The sequence below is a fragment of the Amblyraja radiata genome, chromosome 3 (genome assembly GCF_010909765.2).
Source record: "Amblyraja radiata isolate CabotCenter1 chromosome 3, sAmbRad1.1.pri, whole genome shotgun sequence".
In the NCBI taxonomy this organism is placed as follows: domain Eukaryota; kingdom Metazoa; phylum Chordata; class Chondrichthyes; order Rajiformes; family Rajidae; genus Amblyraja; species Amblyraja radiata.
This window is the reverse complement of record NC_045958.1, coordinates 20,340,771-20,363,334: the sequence shown is the minus strand read 5'-3', so window position 1 is coordinate 20,363,334 and position 22,564 is coordinate 20,340,771. Positions and strand designations below refer to the sequence as shown.

Below are 22,564 nucleotides of genomic sequence, written 5' to 3'. Positions count from 1 at the left end.
AGATTGAAAAAAATCGTTGACGCTCCAGAGATAAGTAATAACTTGTTATTGGATGAGCTTGATTTGGACCCAGCTTTTCTTATATTCTGAAAGGCTACAGAATCTTTCAGTCATGCCATATTCATACTTGGTAGGAGTATTTTACTGATAAGAAAAATGTATAATTGTGCTAACTCTCCTTTGTTCTGTGAGTGGAGCCCGAGAAGCACTGAGCAACGTTTGAGCTCATTATAGATCTTTGCCACACCTGACTAACGAATCAATTAAAGATTGCCATGGTTTACCTTTAACTGTGTTGCTATCTGCTTTTTAAGAAATGAGTGAAAGAAAGCGCTGATAAGAGTTCGGAGAAAAAACCCAGTACCAGAAAGTCCTCTCGAGACCCTATGTCTGGCAATGGCGACCCTGTCTATAGAAGATGGGGGAGGTGGCCAATCACAATCTGGATTACTGTCCAATCACAGCTCAGACCACTCCTAATTTGAACATTAGCCCGCCCACCATTACATTAAACTACTCCATTTGTTCATTTTAAATTCTCACTCCAACAGAAGACAACGTTTGCAAACCTTCGCAGTCCCAGTTCATAAAATCTGCCTGGGGAATTTTCTAGCTTGCTAATTCTGCAAATTGGTCCCCACAGAAACAAAGATTCTTTTAAACAGAACGGCTTTTGTCAGACAAGGGAGGGGAATGTAAAGTTAATACAGAGAGATGTCTCCAATGTTTTGCACGATTTTTTGGAAACGAGAGGGGCTGCGCCACTTTGTCTAACTCCTCTTAGATTAAATTTGTGTACCCGATGTGTATTTTGCCTGTTTTTTGTACTAGTTTTCTTTCAATGTTCGAAGGGTAGTATTCGTTCAAACCCAAAAGCTCTCTAAAAAGTATTCTAGAATGTTCTTTCAAGTTGTCACTCATCCAGGTTCTGGCTCTTATCTGATTAGCAGATCTTCCTGTTCTTTCGAGTTGTCACTCGTCCAAGTTCTGTTTCTTATCTAACTAGAGAGCTCACTGGTCTTTTCAAGGCCATGCTGCCAATAAACTGGCAGCTCTTACTATGTTCAGGATTTTGCTATGTCTGTTTCATTTACACCAAAGCCTATCGGGATACATGACATCCAGTTCCAGACTATATTTATATATTCATATATATGCCCCTTTTGATGAAATGGTCCGTCAGATGAAATAAGATGTCATTAAATGAGCTTGCAATCTATGAAAACTAATTGTTTATTCTTTGTTTTCTCTTAACTTTAAGTTTATTTTTTCCTATTTCTTACCTTTTGAATTGAGTTCAAATAGAGACCTGAATTCCATGGTGGCCACGTGGCATTCGGGTAGATGTGTTAGATGAGATTGGTGATAACCATATAACCATATAACAATTACAGCACGGAAACAGGCCATCTCGGCCCTACAAGTCCGTGCCGAACAACTTTTTTCCTTTAGTCCCACCTGCCTGCACTCATACCATAACCCTCCATTCCCTTCTCATCCATATGCCTATCCAATTTATTTTTAAATGATACCAACGAACCTGCCGCCACCACTTCCACTGGAAGCTCATTCCACACCGCTACCACTCTCTGAGTAAAGAAGTTCCCCCTCATGTTACCCCTAAACTTCTGTCCCTTAATTCTGAAGTCATGTCCTCTTGTTTGAATCTTCCCTATTCTCAAAGGGAAAAGCTTGATCACATCAACTCTGTCTATCCCTCTCATCATTTTAAAGACCTCTATCAAGTCCCCCCTTAACCTTCTGCGCTCCAGAGAATAAAGACCTAACTTATTCAACCTATCCCTGTAACTTAGTTGTTGAAACGCAGGCAACATTCTAGTAAATCTCCTCTGTACTCTCTCTATTTTGTTGACATCCTTCCTATAATTGGGTGACCAAAATTGTACACCATACTCCAGATTTGGTCTCACCAATGCCTTGTACAATTTTAACATTACATCCCAGCTTCTATACTCAATGCTCTGATTTAAAGGCTAGCATACCAAAAGCTTTCTTTACCACCCTATCTATATGAGATTCCACCTTCAAGGAACTATGCACGGTTATTCCCAGATCCCTCTGTTCAACTGTATTCTTCAATTCCCTACCATTTATCATGTACGTCCTATTTTGATTTGTCCTGCCAAGGTGTAACACCTCACATTTATCAGCATTAAACTCCATCTGCCATCTTTCAGCCCATTTTTCCAAATGGCCTAAATCACTCTGTAGACTTTGGAAATCCTCTTCATTATCCACAACACCCCCTATCTTGGTATCATCTGCATACTTACTAATCCAATTTACCACCCCTTCATCCAGATCATTGATGTACATGACAAACAACAAATGACCCAACACAGATCCCTGAGGCACCCCACTAGTCACCTGTCTCCAACCCGACAAACAGCCATCCACCATTACCCTATGGCTTCTCCCATTCAGCCATTGCTGAATCCATCTTGCTATCCCTGCATTTAAACACAACAGTTTAACCTTCTTAACCAACCTTCCATGAGGAACCTTGTCAAAGGCCTTACTAAAGTCCATATAGACAACATCCACTGCTTTACCCTCGTCAATTTCCCTAGTAACCTCTTCAAAAAATTCAAGAAGATTAGTCAAACATGACCTTCCAGGCACAAATCCATGTTGACAGTTCCTAATCAGACCCTGTTTATCCAGATGCTTATATATATCATCTCTAAGTATCTTTTCCATTAATTTGCCCACCACTGAAGTCAAACTAACAGGTCTATAATTGCTAGGTTTACTCTTTTTTTAAACAATGGAACAACATGCGCAGTACGCCAATCCTCGGGGACTATTCCCGTTTCTAATGACATTTGAAATATTTCTGTCATAGCCCCGGCTATTTCTACACTAACTTCCCTCAATGTCCTATGGAATATCCTGTCAGGACCTGGAGACTTATCCACTTTTATATTTTTCAAAAGTGTCAGTACTTCTTTTACTTTGAAACTCATAGTATCCATAACTACTCTACTCGTTTCCCTTACCTCACATAATTCAATATCCTTCTCCTTGGTGAATACCGAAGAAAATAAATTGTTCAATATCTCCCCCATCTCTTTTGGCTCTGCAGATAGCTGCCCACTGTTTCTCCAATGGACCAATTTTATCCTTCGTTATCCTTTTGCTATTAATATAGCTGTAGAAACCCTTTGGATTTACTTTCACCTTACTTGCCAAAGCAACCTCATATCTTCTTTTAGCTTTTCTAATTTCTTTCTTAAGATTCTTTTTACATTCCTTATACTCCACAAGCACCTCATTTACTTCATGCTGCCTATAATTATTGTAGATCTCCCTCTTTTTCCGTACAAGATGTCCAATTTCCCTTGAAAACCAGGGCTCTTTCCAATTTTTACTGTTTCCTTTCAACCGAACAGGAACATAAAGATTCTGTACTCTTAAAATTTCCCCTTTAAATGTCCACCATTTCTCTTCTACATCTTTCCCATAAAACAAAATGTCCCAGTCCACTCCTTTTAAATCATCTCGCATTTCATCAAAGTTAGCCTTTCTCCAATCAAAAATCTCAACCCTAGGTCCAGTTCTGACCTTCTCCATAATTATATTGAAACTAATGGTGTGATCACTGGACCCGAAGTGCTCCCCAACGCATACCTCCGCCACCTGTCCCGTCTCATTTCCTAACAGGAGGTCCAGCACTGCCCCTCCTCTAGTAGGTACCTCTATGTATTGCTGCAAAAAACTATCCTGCACACATTTTACAAACTCCAAACCATCCAGCCCATTTACAGAATGTGTTTCCCAGTCTATGTGTGGAAAGTTGAAATCTCCCACAATCACTACCTTGTGCTTACTACTAATATCTGCTATCTCCTTACATATTTGCTCTTCCAATTCTCGTTCCCCATTTGGCGGTCTATAATACACCCCTATAAGTGTTGCTACACCTTTCCCACTTCTCAGTTCCACCCAAATAGCCTCCCTAGATGAGCCCTCCAATCTATCCTGCCAAAGCTCTGCTGTAATATCTTCCCTGACTAGCAATGCAACACCTCCACCTCTTGCCCCTCCAATTCTATCACACCTGAAGCAACGAAATCCTGGAATATTTAGTTTCCAATCACAGCCCTCCTGCAACCATGTTTCACTGATCGCCACAACATCATACTTCCAGGTGTCTATCCAGACTCTAAGCTCATCCACCTTTCTTACAATGCTCCTAGCTTTAAAATATGCACATTTAAGAAACCCCCCGTCTCTTCTTCTCTGTTTATTTACTTTTTTTTCTTTCTCCTCTTGTGTCCGAGTGCTTCCCTTTTCTGCTTACTGCCTCCCATTCTGTCTACTAGCTTTCTCTATTTGAGTCCCTCGCCCCAACCATTCTAGTTTAAAGTCTCCCCAGTGACCTTTGCAAATTTCCCCGCCAGGATATTGGTCCCCCTCGGGTTCAAGTGCAACCCATCCTTTCTGTACAGGTCCCACCTTCCCCAAAAGAAGTCCCAATGATCCAGAAACTTGAATCCCTGCCCTCTGCACCAGTCTTTCAGCCACGCATTTATCCTCCACCTTGCTCCATTCTTACTCTCACTGTCGCCTTTATCTCAGAACAAAATCTGTTAATTTGAAATTGTAAATTTGGGGAGGTAGTTTGGAACAATTGGGAATATTTTTTTAATTGTTTTTTTTGTATAATGATTTGTTTTTAAAGGGTCTGCTTTATAGGTAGTTAAAGAGTGATCTCACATCCCCCATCACCCGTAGAATTATGGATTAGTGGAGGGAATGAATAGGACACTAAAGAGTGTGGAAATTAGTTATGACCTACAGGCCCACGGCAATGAATTAATTACATACACAGAGCAATTAAGCAGAACCTTGTCAGTCTTGCATTCACAGGGATTGGAAACGCAGAAGCCACTGCCAGTTGAACACAGACAGTCCATAATACTAGGAGACCACGTACTGATAAAGTACTGGGATTGGACAAAATTGGGACTATGTTGGAGGAGACCGTACCAGGTGCTACTATGACACCAACCGCTGTGAAGATTGAAGATTACTCCCGTTGAAGACATCTGATACGATTGACTATAGATGGAGGAGAACCAAGAAAGGACAATGGGGCTATTGACCCTACTTTTTACCCTGAGGTTGGCCCAGATGGGCTGGACTTGGGGAAACAGCCCTGCACCAAGACATCCTGAATAAGGCTGCCAATTGTCCTTACGTTTATAACACTGACCAAAATGGATCCATTACCACAGGTTCTTGAAGTAACCAGAAAAATGTGGCAACTTATCCCGGAGCTACAGACAGAGCTGGAACAGATGAGAAATGTGCTCACCAATGCCCAGTCTGAAAATGACCATCTCGCTTCCATCACACATAGGCTGTGAGCCGAGGAGCTTTTTTGTGCAGTTTTGTGCGGGGGGGAGGCTGTACATAGTGTCGTCCTTAGCGGCCGTTTCCAGTAGACTGTGGGCCGAGCATCAAAAATGAAATATAATTGAGAAGGATGTCCTAACTCGTCAGTGCCAAAAGTTGCACATTAAATAATTAAACTAATTAGAAAATGAGATTGGGAAAGTAAGCGCCATCTAGTGGCCAATGCCCATATTGCACCATGGGCAGCCTATTTCCATGTTGCAGTCCATTTAAATCTACAAGGAGGAAGTGCAAAGCCTTTGGTCACAACTTCGGAAAGACAAACCACATTTGATCAACAATCTTGAAGCATTTTGAGCTCTATCGTATGACCAAGGATATAGAAAGAGAGAAGCTGAACATTTTGAAACTGATGGACTCTTGAAAGAGATTATGCATAACCCTGACCAGGAAGACAATGAATCAAACCTGGTGGGTAATCTGGTGTGATGTCAATCAGGACATTGATGAGGATGGCAATGATGGCGTTTCTGATGAGAAGGACAAATGCCATTTTGTTCCCAACCCTGACCAGATCGATGCTGATGGTGACAGGAGAGGAGACACCTGCATGGACTTTGACAACAACATCCCAGATATCTATGACATGTGGCCCGAGAACAGCGCCATCAGTGAGATTGACCTGAGGAAGTTCCAAAGGGGACGATGCAGATCGTTCCTGACTGGGTAGTGCGCAACAAGGGCAGGGAGTTACTGCAGACCGCCAACTCTGATCCTGGCCTTGCTGACGGATTAGAGGAATTCAACGGCATCAACTTCAGTGGAAACTTCTACATCAACACAGACTGCAATCTACGCTGGCTTTGTCTTTGGCTTCCAGTCCAGCAACCGCTTCTACGTGGTGATGTGGAAGCAGGCCATTCAAACCTACCGGGAGGAGAAGCTGTCCAAAGCCACGGAAACGCTGGCGTATAGATCAAGGTGATGAACCCCACCACAGGACGAGGGGGGGGGGGGGGGAGCACCTCACCTGTGCAATGATCTACGAAGAGACTGGCAACACCCTCGGACAGGTGCGAACTTTATGGCACAACCCCAATATCGGCTGAAAGGATTATACCACCTAGGTGGCACCTGATCCATCGACCCTAAACAAGCTTCACCAGGATGGTTGTCAATGAAGGGAGTGAGAACTGGTTTGATGGACTTTGGGGTACTATTGAACTGGTAGCCATACCTATGGTTTGGTGGACTTTGGGGTACTGTGATACATTATGGCTCTATCATTCTGCTAATCATTGCTCTAATACTTGCGACCATTGTGTATACCTACCGAGGACTGTGAATGTTATCATGTTTCATAAAAAGGAGGGAATGAAAGAACTAATAGTCAAATCTAATAGTCAAATCTAAAATCGAGTTGTTCTACAAAAGTATGATCTGGTAGAACAAAAGAATGGCTCGGGGCCAAGTCTGAATGACTTTGTAAATTATATGGAACACTACAGGTTGTCTTCTCAATAAAGACATTAAGATTGCAGCCTGCGTACTAAAAGTGCTTCTTTTCAAGGCCATAAAGAAGCCAAGATTGAAAAATATAGCTGACGCTCCAGAGATAAGTAATAATTTGTTATTGGATGAGCTTGATTTGGACCCAGCTTTTCTTATATTCTGAAAGGCTACAGAATCTTTCAGTCATAGAAACATAGAAACATAGAAATTAGGTGCAGGAGTAGGCCATTCGGCCCTTCGAGCCTGCACCGCCATTCAATATGATCATGGCTGATCATCCAACTCAGTATCCCGTACCTGCCTTCTCTCCATACCCTCTGATCCCCTTAGCCACAAGGGCCACATCTAACCCTCTTAAATATAGCCAATGCTATAGCTAATGTCATGCCACAATCAGACTTGGTAGGAGTATTTTACTGATAAGAAAAATGTATAATTGTGCTAACTCTCCTTTGTTCTGTGAGTGGAGCCTGAAAAGCACTGAGCAACGTTTGTGCTCATTGTAGATCTTTGCCACTCCCGTCTGACGAATCAATTAAAGAAGAAAGATTGCCATGGTTTACCTTTAACTGTTTTTGTTGCTATCTGCTTTTTAAGAAACGAACTTTGACACCTATACTTCCTCCCTCACCTACATCCAGGGACCCCAGCAGTCCTTCCAGGTGAGACAGAGATTCACGTGCATCTCGTGTAATCTAAACTACTGTATCCGGTGTTCCCATTGGGTAGCTTACAACTATGGACTCGCACCTACTTCTCCCCTCCCCCTCCACGCATTCCTTCCTCTAGCTTCACAATTTGCATCCTTGATTCTTGATCTCACACCTTCTGTCTTTCCATCTCTGGCCTTTGTCCAGCCATCTGCCTATCGAAGTACCTTCCTCACCTGTATCAGGCTATTACTTGCCAACCTTTAACCATCTAAGGTTTCAGGAAATGTAGTAGAAATCCTAATGTAATTCTTAATAAACTGTTTTCCTGGTGTTAAGCATTGGACCAGCTACATTAATGTGAAATACTAGTAGTAATTGACATTGGAAAGTATTAACAAATAGCAGAAAGTGTAAGTAAGTTATAACCAACCATAACATTTTCAAATGAATGTTTAAAACCAGTCATCTTAACCCATTTCACATTAGGAAAATTTTGTAAGAACAACCAACCTTCCATAGCCTTGCCAGAAGGTTCATGTCAGTACAGATCACCGCAGGAACGGCTCATTACTTTCCTCGTCCCTTGCTGTTAAAACTATTCTAAATCTGCCTTCACAGCCAAGTATGTGCTTGCCAGAATTCAATGCTTACTTGCATTGAAACTCTAACATTCACTACAGTTTTTATGTGTTTTCATTATGGGAGAATTTAAATTAAGAATATTTACCAAAGCATGTACACCACATGAATTTGTAATTGCGGGGTACTTTATTTTCATTATAGATAGTAGGAAGTTAATTTGTCTACTTTCAAAAAAATCTTCTGCTTTTACTTTAGCCATTTTAAATTTCTCATGATAACCACAGTTTGTACGTCTTTTCATGTGACTTTAAATTTGCGCAACCTAGTGGCAGAAGTTAATCTAAATAAGTCTTTGTACTTCAGTTAAAGAGAAATATAAAAGAAAGGTATACGTATTTAAAAAAATATATATTTTTAGATTATATAATATATATATATATAATCTAAAAATATTTATCCACCTTTGAATTATATATATATTTTTAGAATATGAATTATATATATATTATTTTTGCGACATATAGAAAAGGGCATGGGCTGAAGTTAGCTTTTGTATAACAGCTGCAAGTTAGATTTTGTGTGTTCATTTTAAACAGCAAGTTTTCATTAAAAATACTGGCAGGACGTTTTTTGTTGCATGAGGCCAAAAATGCTGTCACCATTTTTTTTAGAATCAGAATGATCCATTTTAATAATAATAATAATACATTTTAGTTATGGGCGCCTTTCAAGAGTCTCAAGGACACCTTACAAAAATTGAGCATGTAGAGGAAAAACATGTAAGGGGAATGAAATAAATAGTAGAGACATGACTAGTACACAAAGTAAAGACAGAATTCAATACAAAACATAGTATGAGGCAATTAATGCACAGATGAAAAGGGACGGGGACGTGGGGCTAAGGATAGGCAGAGGTGAAGAGATGGGTCTTGAGGCGGGACTGGAAGATGGTGAGGGACACGGAATTGCGGATCAGTTGGGGGAGGGAGTTCCAGAGCCTGGGAGCTGCCCTGGAGAAGGCTGTCCCCAAAACTGCGAAGGTTGGACTTGTGGATGGAGAGGAGACCGGCTGATGTGGATCTGAGGGACCGTGAGGGTTGGTAGGGGGAGAGGAGGTCAGTGAGATATGGGGGGGCCAGATGGTGGAGGGCTTTGTAGGTGAGGACCAGGATTTTGTAGGTGATCCGGTGGGAGATGGGAAGCCAGTGAAGTTTTTTGAGGACTGGAGTGATGTGATGCCAGGATTTGGTGTGGGTGATGAGTCGGGCGGCTGCGTTCTGGACCAGTTGGAGTCGGTTGATGTAGGTGGAGCTGATGCCAAGGAGAAGTGAGTTGCAATAGTCCAGTCGGGAGGAGATGAAGGCATGGATGAGTCTTTTAGCAGCAGGCGGTGTGAGAGAGGGTCTGAGTTTGGCGATGTTGCGGAGATGAAAGGAGGAGGTTTTAATGACATGGCGGATGTGAGGCTCAAGGGAGATTGGAATCAAAGATCACGCCAAGGTTGCGGGCCTGGGGAGATGGGGAGACAGTGGTGCCGTCAATGGTGAGAGTGGGGTTATTGATTTTGCTGAGTGTGGCTTTGGAGCCTATGAGGAGGAATTCTGTCTTATCGCTGTTGAGTTTGAGGAAATTATGTTGCATCCAGGTTTTTATAGCTGACAAACAGGAGTTGATATGGGAGGGGGGGGGGGGGGGTGGGGGGGGGATTTGGTGCCAAGGTAAATCTGGGTGTCATCAGCGTAACAGTGGAAGTCCAGATTGAAGTGGCGGAGTATCTGACCAAGGGGGAGGATGTAGATGATGAAGAGGAGGGGGCCGAGTACGGAGCCTTGGGGAATGCCTTGAGTGACTGCGGCTGTAGCAGAGGTGTGGTTGTGGAGAGAGATGAAGTGGGATCTGTTGGAAAGGTAGGAACGGAGCCAGCTGAGTGCAGAGCCTTCAATGCCGAGGTCTTTGAGTCTGGTGAGCAGGATGTTATGGTTCACTGTATCGAAGGCTGCGCTCAGGTCGAGGAGGATGAGGATGTTGAGGGAACCAGTGTCAGCAGAGGTGAGGAGGTCGTTGAGGACTTTGAGAGCAGTTTCTGTGCTATGGAGGGGGCGAAAGCCAGATTGGAGGGGTTCAAGTAGGTTATACGCAAGGAGGTGGGAATGAAGTTGCGACGCAACGATACGCTCCAGGGTTTTTGAAAGAAAGGGGAGGTTTGAGATTGGGCGGTAGTTAATGAGAGAGGAGGGATCAAGACCAGGTTTCTTTAAGATTGGTGTAACGGCAGCAGTTTTGAAAGCGGAGGGGACAATTCCTTGGGACAATGAGGAGTTGAAGAGATTAGTGAGGTAGGGGCAGAGAACGGGGAGGCAGGACTTCAACAGGGGAGTGGGGAGAGGGTCGAGGGAGCAGGTAGTGGGTTTGGAAGAGCTGATGAGTTTGGAGATTTCAATAGGGGTGACCAGGTCAAACTGGGAGAGGAAGCAGTGTGGAGGAGGGGTAAGGAGGTCAGTGGAGATGTTGAAAGGAGGGGCCTTGGTAGGTGGTGGAGTAGATGCTGGGGAGTCGGGTACAGGGGATAAAGATTGATAGATGGTGCTGATTTTATCAGCGAAAAAGTGGAGGAATGAGTTGCAGAGATCCGGAGTAGAGGTAGGGAGAGTGTTGGCTCGAGGCTTGAGGAGGTTGCCCACTGTGGAGAAGAGGGTTCTGTGGTTTAGGCAGGGATCGGTGAATATGGAGGAGAGGTAGGCAGATTTTGCAGCAATGAGGGCATCTTTGTAGTCAGTGAGGTGGATTTTACATAGTATGGCTCCCAGACAAAGATGTGACGGAAATTAATTATTTAATAAGTAATATTAACAGCTGTTATCCTGCTTGGGATCAACAGTCAAGAGTGTTTTATTGTTATATGTGCCAACACATGGAACAATAAAATTCTTACTTGCAGCAGCACAACAGATCTGCTTTGTAAACATCATAATAAATAACAAATAAAGGTGTGGGTATACAAACAACTATAGTGCTAAGACTCAAACAATGCCCCCAAGTCAATATATTTTTTAGTGTTTAATAGCCTGATGGTTGTAGGGAAGATGTTGGTTCCTGAACATTACAGTTTTCAGGCTCCTATAACTACTTCCCTACGGCAGGAGTGAAATGAGAGTATAGCCAGGGTGGCATGGGTCTCTGATGGTGTTGGCTGCTTTTTTGAGGCAATGACTCCTTTAGATCCCTTCGATGGTGGTGAGGTCCGTACCCATGATGGACTGGCAACGTTCACTACTTTTTGCAATCCTCTTCTTTCCAGGGCATTGAAGCCCTCTTCTTTCCAGGGCATTGCATCCCCATTCCAGGGCATGCAATCAGTTACTATGCCCACTGCTGCACGTTAGTAGAGGTTCAAGAGTATTTGTTGACATACCAAATCTCCTCAATCTTCTAAAGAAGTAGCTATCATTGTGATAGTCTATATTAACCATATGCTATGCTTTTTGTTTCTTTAGCTCCATCAATTAACACAAAAAAATGGTAACTTACACTACCTATCAAGCTGTAATGGGTATTTTAATAGTGGGAGAAATGTTCTAATTTCCCCCCAATGTTAAAATTGTTTAGTGAACAATAGCTGATGTTTTCTCCCATCCGGAATACATAACCAGTTACTCAACTGAAAATACATGAGTCCATCAGGCAAGTGTAGAGCTTGTTTTTTAAGTTTGTGCAGTCCATTCATATTCTCTAGCTAACAATGGCCTTTAACAGTAGAATGCTCCAAATGCTGACAATTCTGAAGAGGCACTATGAATATTGTTTTTTTCTAATAGGCTCAAAAGCAAATAAATTCTAAGAATTGAGATGGAGCATAAATGGATGGAGACCGAATTGGGAAAAAGGGACTGTCACTTATCTGCAGAATTCAAATGCAGCTGGTGCTAAATTTACAGCCACCTAAATATCACGCAACTGCCGAGTAAAATAATATATTTTTTTTAAATTTCAAAATATACTTTATTCAATTGGTAAATATATACAATTTCTGAACCATTCAAACAAAATTCATCCGACATTTTCGGAGACTATACAAATTTTTCCAGTACAATTTTTTTACATTTGTCAAATTTCACCAAACAGTCCCCCACCAGTGCCACTCTGTGGCCCCTGTCCAAGTAATAAATATATACAATGTGTACACAGTGCGAAAATTTCCATCTGACATTTCAAGTTCCACAAAAAATGTCTCCCACCCGTGCCACTCATGTGGCCTCCTGGCGTGGGATACCTTCCCTTAATTTACTTTGAGGGGCGTCTCCACCATACCGTGCCCCCCATGTCCAGCAGCGGAAGGACCCTAGACTGTGGCCCTCCCCCACCGAGCCTTGGCGTTGGCTGCACCAAGCTTCAGCGAGTCCCTTAGCACGTACTCCTGCAGTCTGCAGTGGGCCAGTCGGCAACATTCCCTGACGGACATCTCGCTCTGCTGGATGGTGAGCAACGCTCGGGCAGACCAAAGAGCGTCTTTCACCGAGTTGATGACCCTCCAGCAGCACTCGATGTCAGTCTCTGAATGTGTCCCTGGGAACAGTCCGTAAATCACAGAGTCGTCTGTGACGGAGCTGTTCGGGATAAATCGTTCCAGGGACCCTTTCATACCTCTCCAGACTCGTTTTGCAAATCCACACTCTGCAAAGAGGTGGGCAACCGTCTCCTCTCCATAGCAACCGTCCCGGGGGCAGCGTGCGCTAGTAGTGAGGTTCCGACGGTGCAGGAAGGATCTAACTGAGAGGGCTCCCCTCACCTCCAGCCAAGCCAGGTCTTGGTGCTTGTTGGTCAGTTCTGGCGATGAGGCATTTTGCCAGACAAGCTGGGCAGTCTGCTCTGGGAATCACGCCACCGGATCCATCGAGTCCTTTCCCTGCAGTGCCTGCAGGACATTCCGTGCTGACCACTGCCCGATGGACTTGTGGTCAAAGGTGTTGGTCCGGAAGAACCTTTCAACAGACGTCAGATGGGGCGGCAATGTCCAGCTGACTGGTACATTGCGTGGCATCTGCGCCAGGCCCATCCTTCGCAACACCGGGGACAGGTAGAACCTCAGCAGGTAGTGGCACTTAGTGCCCACGTGCCTTGGCTCTACACTCCGCCTGATGCAGCCACACACAAAGGTGGCCATCAGGATGAGGGCGACGTTGGGCACGCTTTTACCCCTGTTGTCTGCCGACTTGTACATGGTGACCCGTCGCACCCGGTCCATCCTCGACCCCCAGATGAACTGGAAGACGGCCCGGGTGATCCCCGTGGCGTAGGAGGGAGGGACAGGCCACACTTGTGCCAAGTACAGCAGACCCGAGAACACCTCACACCTGATGACCAAATTTTTCCCGGTTATGGAGAGGGAGCGTTGCCTCCACAGCTCCAGCTTCCTCCCCACCTTGGCTATCCGCTCCAGCCAATTCTTGTTACTCGACTCAGCCCCCCCGAACCAGATCCCCAGCACCTTCAAGAAGTCAGGCTTGATGGTGAAGGGGATGGAAGATCGGTCGGGCCAGTTGCCAAAGAGCATGGCCTCGCTCTTCCTGCGGTTCACGCTGGCTCCCGTGGCCGACTCAAACTGGTCACAGATGCTGATCAATCTGCGGACCGACCTTGGATCCGAGCAGAAGACGGCGACATCGTCCATGTACAGGGAGGTCTTGACCTGAATGCCCCCACTGCCTGGCAATGTCACTCCTCTTATGCTCGCATCCTTCCTGATGGACTCGGCAAAAGGTTCAATACAGCAGACAAACAAGACAGGAGAGAGAGGGCAACCCTGCCTGACTCCAGACCTTACAGGGAAACTGTCTGATTCCCACCCATTGATTTGGACTGCACTACGGATGTTGGTGTAGAGCAGTTTGATCCAATTTCGGATTCCCTCCCCAAAACCCATTTTGGAGAGCACGTCCCTCATGTACGTGTGCGATATCCTGTCGAAGGCCTTCTCCTGGTCCAAGCTGACTAGGCAGGCATCCACCCGTCTGTCCTGCACGTAGGCGATGGTATCTCTCAGCAGCGCTAGGCTGTCTGAGATTTTCCTGCCAGGTACAGCACAGGTTTGGTCCGGGTGGATCACCCGTCCCAGAGCAGACTTGACCCGGTTGGCGATGGCCTTAGACAGGATCTTGTAATCTACATTCAACAATGTTATGGGTCTCCAATTCTTTATATCCTTCATCTCCCCCTTCTGCTTGTAGATTAGGGTTATGCTGCCGTTCCTCATGGAGTCTGACATGCTGCCGGCTAGAAGCATGTCGTTGTACACTTCCAGCAGGTCCGGGCTCACCCAGTCCCACAGAGCCGAATACAACTCGGCCGGTAAGCCATCGCTTCCGGGAGTTTTACTCGAGTCAAAGGAGCGGATGGAGCCAGTCAGCTCCTCTAGGGTCAGTGGTTGGTCCAGACTCTCCTGCTTGCTGTCCTCCAAGACCTCCGTGATAGAGGTCAGGAAGTTCTGGGAGGCGGTGCTGTCTGTGGCCTTTTGGTCATACAATTCCGAGTAAAAGGATTTGCAGACCCTCATCATGTCTGTCTGCGAGGATGCTACCGAGCCGTCCTCCTCCCTAAGGCTGTTGATCACAGAGCTCCCCCTGTGAACCTTATGGAAGAAGAAACGTGAGCACGTCTCATCCTGCTCCACATGGATCGGAAGATGATCTTGGAGGATTCAGAGGTAAAGAGCCGAGCTTGCCGGTCATTCACCTCTCTAAGTTCCTCCCTCACATCCACCCCCCTCGACTGCAGAAGGAGCAGTTGTTGCAATTCTGTCTGGAGTTGGCACAATTCCCTTTGACTCTGTCTTGCTCTCTGAACCCCTTTGGCTATGAAGAACCTCTTAATGTTCTCCTTGGTTGCTTCCCACCAGAGTGTCGGGGAGTCAAAGAGGGGCCTCACCGTTCTCCAACGTGCGTAGTCCCTCTTTAGCTCCTCAACGTTCTCTGGGGTCAACAGCTTCACATTTAACTTCCACGTCCCTCTGCCTGCCTTCCGGTCCTCCTGTAGGTGACAGGAAGCCTGAAGGAGGCAGTGGTCAGAGAAGAACACCGGCGTGAGGTCGGTGTGTCTCACCGTGACGGCCTTCGTGGTGAAGACGAAGTCTATCCGGGATCGGGCCAAACCGTCCGATCTCGACCAGGTGAACCGCGGCTGGGACCCGCCTGCAGGGTCGCTGAAGGCGTCGTGCAGCTTTGCGTCTTTTACCGTTTCCATCAGGAACTTGGACGTGCTGTCCAGTCTGTTGTCGGCACTGCCGGATCGTCCAGCCGCATCAATGATGCAGTTGAAGTCACCGGCCAGAACGAGCTGCCGGGACGTGGCCAACAGCACTGGGAGCTGCTGGAGAACGGCCTGCCGCTCGCTCCGCACGGGTGGGGCATACACATTAATCAGCCGGACCGGAGAACCACGGTACATTACATCCACCACGAGGAGACGCCCCGCAACCACCTCCCTGACCTCAGTGATGGCGAAGTTCCCTCCCCGCAGCAAGATCCCCAGGCCGGAAGCACGACAATCATTGCCCCCCGACCACACAGACAGTCCGTGGGGCCACCATCGCGACCACCTCCGATAGCAGCGGAGGTGTGGCAACCCGCACTCCTGGAGAAAAGTCACATCTGCCTTGACCTTGGCCAGGTACTGTAAGGCATTAACACATCGCGCAGTGCTCTTCACACTGCGCACGTTTAAGGATGCCAGTTTGAGCTCCATTGTCCTTTAGAGTCACTAGCCATTTTCCTGTTCCCTCATGCCCACCGCTTCGGTGAATTGCCTCACCTTTCCTGGGCCCAGATACCCGGCCTCCTCAACGGGTTGGGTTTCCCGTGTCGTAACCCGAGGTGTCGTTGGGGGGGGGCTGCTCGTTTTACCCCCTTCTGGGTGCGCCGCTTCCCCTGTCTCTCGTAGCTGGGGCACGGTGACAGGCTTACTGCTCCCGGAAACTCGGAGCTGAGGCCCATTGGCCGCTGCATTGCTCCCGGCTGCCCGGAGCTGGGGCCCATCGGCCGCTACGATGCTCCCGGTTGCCATCGGCCGCTACAACCGGGAGGTTGCCCGGAGCTGGGGCCCAACGGCCACTGCACTGCTCCCGATGCCCTGGGGCTGGAGCCCCTCGACCACTGCACTGCTCCCGATGCCCTGGGGCTGGAGCCCCTCGACCACTGCTCTGCTCCCGATGCCCTGGGGCTGGAGCCCCTCAACCGCTGCACTGCTCCCGATGTCCTGGGGCCGGAGCCCCTCGACTGCTGCACTGCTCCCGATGCCCTGGGGCTGGAGCCCCTCGATCGCTGTTCTGCTCCCGATGTCCTGGGGTTGGAGCCCCTCGACCGCTGCACTGCTCCCGATGTCCTGGGGCTGGAGCCCCTCGACCGCTGCACTGCTCTCTGTCTCCTGGTGCAGGTGTACAATCGGCCTGCACCTTCTCCTTTCCTTCCCGGTTTTTTTCTTGTGGGGTTTCCCGTTCGCCTCATCCTCCGACGAGGAGGAGAGGTTGCTGCCTTCTGTCAGGGAGAGAGACCGTTTTTTGGGGGTTTTTTTGGGCTTGCCATCCCCTTCTGGCCTCTGCTCCGTGTGCTGACCCTTCTGGTGTTTTTTGTACTTCACTGTCGTCCAAATCTGCTCTCCCCCCTCCTCCATCGACTCTCCCTCCTGGGCTTGGTGCTGGAGTTCTCCTGGCACTTGGGGGCTCGAGGTGGTTGAGGTGGTTGGGCTGTCCTCATCCCTGTTTCCCCTTTCTGCTGGGGACTTGGCAGTGGTAGTGGGTGTCTCACCTACCCTGGGGGTGCTGGAAGCCGCCCCTCTTGTTGCCTGTGCGTATGTACAGGCTCTTTTTGGGCAGGCCCTGTAAAGGTGGCCTCCCTCCCCACACAGGTTGCAGTTCTTGCTGGCCTGACAGTCTTTTGTCTCGTGGCCCTCCGTTTTGCCGTTTTTGCAGACCACTGCATTGCATTGGGCCACCACATGCCCAGGCTTGTTACATTTTCTGCATACTCTGGGCTGCCCCACGTAATTTAAATATCCTCGGTTTCCTCCAATTGCGAACACCGAGGGAGGGTGGAGGAGAGTTCCTTCCTTGTCCACCCTCAGCTTTACCTTGACCTGCCGCTTGCTCGTCCAAATCCCATGCAGATCCTTCACGTCCACGCTGTTCCCTGCTCCGTCGACGTAGCGAGCAAGGAAGGTGAGGACATCCACTACGGGCACATGTGGGTTGAACATATGCACCGTGATCATCCTTTCTTTTTGGTTTGGGAGGGTGAAGAGTGGCTGCACCTTCAGCAACGACAGCGGAGCTTCATTCCCCTTCTCCTGGAAATCCTTTATCAGCTTTTGCCATCCTGTCGGAAGCACAAATGTAACGTCGAAATAACCATTACCCGGGAAGTCCTGGAGGCAGTAGATATCCCTGGGCTCGAACTTGCAGGTCTCCAGCAAGACCTTCTTTACAAAGGTATCTCGGCTGAAGGGCATCCCCTCACTGAGATCCTTGACACTAATCCTGAGGGTATCGCGGATACCCTGTCCTCTAGCTCCCATTGCAGCTGCCATTGCTACGATTTTTAAATCGCAATCTGCAGCTCCTGTCCTTAATGGACGCCAGGACTGTTCTAACAAGAACAGATCCCTTTCCCTGTTCTAACAAGAACAGACGCTCTCTTTTAGCACTCTTTTACTACTGATAAGAACAGGTACTACACTTGATCTTAGCCAAAAGGCCGAGAAGCGAGTAAAAGAATATGTTACGGCAAGTCGGAGCTGATCCGAAACAAACACGTAAATGTATATAATTCCATCAGAACTTCAGGCTGTCAGACTGTCTTCATAGCCAATAAAGTACTTTTAAAATGTAGCGACTGCATAAATGTAGCAAGTTTGTAAATTTGCAAGTAGCAAGATTTCAAAAATAATGAAATAAACCACCAATGAGGATTCCAAATTATGTTTTTTAAATAATACATTGCGTCCCGGGCACTGGATGAATTCTTCCATTTCTCTCAGAATAGCATCTTGGGCCGTTTCACTTCCTGTTGAAAAGGGATGTTGTTTTATAGTCATCCAAAAGGTGGCACTTGTAACAATGCACTTCCTCCATCTGGTACTGGAGATGTAATGCTCTGAAGTGGGAAATCAACATCGAACTTTGAGACAAACAAACAGCTGAGTTCCTGATGACTCTTAAATCATAGATTTAGTTTTGTGGGCTTTGATTTCTTCAAAACGTATAAAGCCAGGAAATTTCTTCATATTAGCTTTTCTTTTGCTGCTATTTCAAGTCTCATTGTTGTTCCGAATTGAGATTATTCAGTTTTCACGTTTATTAACTTCTCTAGTTTTTCATTACTGATAATTTATTTTACTGGATATATTTTCGTCATTTGCACTGGATTTCTGATTCCCCAGCACCTATGGGAGTTTATTTTTAAACCTGCCTTTTTAATAAATATTTGTTTAATTCGTCTGCTATTTTCTTCTTTCCCTTCAAACTTACTTTCCTAATTGAAACATATTGAATAATGAAAGGCCTAGATAGAGTGAAGAGGATGTTTCTGCTGGTGGGAGAGTCTTTGGCCAGAGGCCGTAGCCTCAGAATAAAAGAAAGTACCATTTAGAAAGGAGTTAAGCAGGAATTTCTTTAGTCAGAGGGTGGCGAATCTGTGGAATTCATTGCCACAGAGGCTGTGGAGGACGTCAATGGATATTTTTAAGACTGAGATTAACTAGATTCTAGATTTGTACGGGTGTTAGAGGTTATGGGGAGAAGGCAGGAGAATAGGGTTGACAGGGAAAGATAGGTCAACCATGATTGAATGGTTAGACTTGATGGGCAGAATGGCCTAATTCTGCTCCTGTAACGTATGAACGTATGTATTCATCAATTGGAGAAAGGGGAGACATCCATGTCTGCAAAAGCGACATTTGCCCTCATTATTCTCAATTTTCTCAAAACTCTACAATCCACGGTAGTACGACTTTATTTTGTCTTGCTACTCTATTCGTATATCTATTTTCTTTATAGATTTATAGTTGGATATCGGAGAAGGAGGCAGTTTGGCTATGAGGCCATGTTGCGGATGGAGGAATTCAATGCTGAATTTGGCGTGTTGACAGGTCAGATCTTCAGTGAGCAAGAACGCTATCTGAATTAGTCAGAAAATGCAGGAGTAATTCTGCGGGTCAAGCATCTCTGGACAGAAGGAATGGGTGACATTTCCGGTCGAGACCCTTCTTCAGACCCAGAACTCTCGTCGAGTGGAGAACTTCTTCAAAGTTGGCATACCTGCAGATTTTGCTGTGGAGCAGATGAAATATGTAGGGACTGCAGATGCTGTTGGACATGATAGACACAAAATGCAGGAGTAACTCAGCGGGACAGGCAGCATTTCTGGAGAATAGGAATGGGTGATGTTTTGGGTCGAGACCCTTCTTCAGACCATTCCTTCTAGCCAGAGATGCTGCCTGTTGTGCTGAGTTACCCCAGCAATTTGCCAGGAAGGACATGTTGCCCTCTTTACCTTCTGAATTACCAGCTTTAATGACAGTGTGGGGATTAGTACAATGGAATGAAATGGAAAATGCTGTCATTTGGAGAGAGAAGGGGAGTAAAGGGCCTGTCCCACCAGCATGCGATTGCATACGTCTAGCGTGACCAAACGTGGTCACTTGAGGCATACGGCCTCGCGGAGCCGGTCCCACTTCGATCGGCGGAGGCGTATGGAGTTGTGCGGGGTTGGTCCCGACATCGCGCGGGGCTCCAAAAATCTTGCACTGTCCGAAAATCCCGCGTGCCAACGGCCTGTCGGCCCGCTGGTGCATTGAGGCCGTACACATCGTCTCAACGTCGTACGCAGAGTTTTGACGGCGTACGCCTAGCGTGTGGCATTGCGCGATGACGTCACCGCCCGGCGTGCCGTGATGTGATGACGTCACCGCCCGACGTCCAAATTCAGTTGGCCCACCTCCTGCCCAGCTGATTGGTGAGTATGATGTCGGGACCAGCCCTGCACAACTCCATACGCCTCCGCGGTTCGAATTGGGACCGGCCCCACGAGGCCGTACGCCTCAAGCAACCACGTTTGGTCGCGCTAGACGCATGCTGGTGGGACTGGCCCTTTAAGGCCTCAGATTGGGGACTTGGGGAGCTGCGGTATTTCACCAGCCGCCAGGGTGGGTGGAGAGCAAAGATACTTTGGTGGAGAGGTCGATCATGCTGCAGCGCTGGCGCACACCCTCCTCTCTCCCCCCTCCTCTCTCCCCCCTCCTCTCTCTCCCCCCTCCTCTCTCCCCCCCCTCCTCTCTCCCCCCCCTCCTCTCTCCCCCCCCTCCTCTCTCCGCCCCCTCCTCTCTCCCCCCCCTCCTCTCTCCCCCCCTCCTCTCTCTCCCCCTTCTCTCTCTCTCCCTTCTCTCGCTCCCCCTCCTCTCTCTCCCCCCTCGTTCTCCCTCCCTTCTCTCTCTCCCCCCCTCCCTCTTCCCCCCCCCTCCCTCTTCCCCCCCCTCCCTCTTCCCCCCCCTCCCTCTTCCCCCCCTCCCTCTTCCCCCTCCCTCTTCCCCCCCTCCCTCTTCCCCCCCCTCCCTCTTCCCCCCCTCCCTCTTCCCCCCCCCTCCCTCTTCCCCTCCTCGCTCTCTCCCCCTCCTCGCTCTCCCCCTCCTCGCTCTCTCCCCCCCTCCTCGCTCTCTTCCCCTCCCCTTCTCTCTCTCACCCATCCCCTTCTCTCCCCCTCTCACCTCTCTCTGCCCCTCTCCCCCCCGCCACTGTCTCCTCCCCCTCCCCTCTCTCCCCTTTCTCTCGCTCTCTCCCTCCCTCTCGCCCCCGCGGTAACAGCGTTCCAACCAAAGATAGATGCAACCGCAAGAGATGCAACACTTGTCCCTTTACCTCCCCCTCGACTCCATTCAAGGACCCAAGCAGTCGTTCCAGGTGCGACAGAGGTTCACCTGCATCTCCTCCAACCTCATCTCTTGCATCCGCTGCTCTAGATGTCAGCAGATCTACATCGGTAAGGCCAAGCGGAGGCTTGGCGATCGTTTCGCCGAACACCTCCGTTCGGTCCGCATTAACGAACCTGACCTCTCGGTGGCTCAACACTTCAACTCCCACTCCCATTCCCCATCCGACCTCTCTGTCCTGCGTCTCCTCCATGGCCAGAGCGAGCAACACCGGAAATTGGAGGAACAGCACCTCGCATTCCGCTTGGGGAGTCTGCATCCTGCCGGCATGAACATTGAATTCTCCCAATTTTGTTAGTCCTTGCTGTCTCCTCCCCTTCCTCAGGCTCCTCCTCCTCCTTTTTCCTTTCTTCTCCCCGCCACCCCCCATCAGTCTGAAGAAGGGTTTCGGCCCGAAACATTGCCTATTTCTAGGTATGTTGCAAAACTTACCTTCAGCAGTGCTGCAGTTCTGTCGCTGCCCATGTGCGCGACTTTGGCGCCTTTGAGAGGGGTGGCGGGTTTAAAACGCGATTTTCTCTAGGCTATTGAAATCGAGGTTGTTCAGCCTGCCTAGTTGCTGACGAAAAATCGCTGCGACATTAGTTTGCTGCAGTTATTTTTAAACTAAATTGGGTTATTTAATTGTTATAGTAGATTAAAAATCATCCTCTAAAGCCGCAAACACCGACAACGGGACGGATCTTATGTAGGGGACAAGGCAAGGTAGGTTGTTTATTTTTACATTAAAAAGTGCTTCTTAAGATCCCTTTATTCAAAATTTTAAGTTGCGAGTACGTGACTTGGGGTCCATTCAAACCCGCAGTATCTTTCATGCCGCATATGGGCTTCAAATCCACCGCAATGGCAACGTTCCAAACCATCGCGTTCCAGAAAAACCCACTCGCAAGCAGATTTAAATGGCCATTAATTTACAGCAATTGAACACTAAATTCCTTCCATTTGGCCTATAAATTAATGACATAGAGATTTAAAAATCATGTTTTTTTGTGAATTCTTGTGTGAATGTTCTTTGGACACTTAGGCTATTTAAAAATGTTAACCATTTCTTAAGAAATGGATTGATGTTTAGATCTAGTAATTGAATTTTGGAATTAGCTACAATTGGGTAACTAACTAATTATATGCTTTAATTTCAGGTCATCCAAGTAAGATTGTTTAATATTTGTTTCAGAATGCTTCGATCTATAATAACTGAAAATTTCTTTCAGTTCTCTTAATTTTTAATAAAGTTATGGGCTTTTGACTGTTCTTAATCACAGCTTTTGTTAAGTCAATGGAAAATCAATAGGGAGGTTTCACGGCAGTCGGGTCATGACCCGTATTGTTGCTATGCTACTCCAAATGGATTACACGCGATGTACTGCAGGTAGGCACTTACCATTGTTTCCAACGTAGTGGGCCTGTTAAAACCCGCTGAAATTGTCAATTTTTGTGCTGTAAATAATTATGGAAATCGGGATAAG

The 22,564-nt window shown here is 47.1% G+C and overlaps 2 pseudogenes; one reads left to right on the top strand and one right to left on the bottom strand.

Moving 5' to 3' along the window:
- The first annotated feature begins 5,814 nt into the window (after positions 1-5,814).
- LOC116970744 lies at positions 5,815-19,300 on the top strand (annotated as a pseudogene).
- LOC116971661 lies at positions 17,770-17,881 on the bottom strand (annotated as a pseudogene).
- Positions 19,301-22,564: the final 3,264 nt, after the last annotated feature.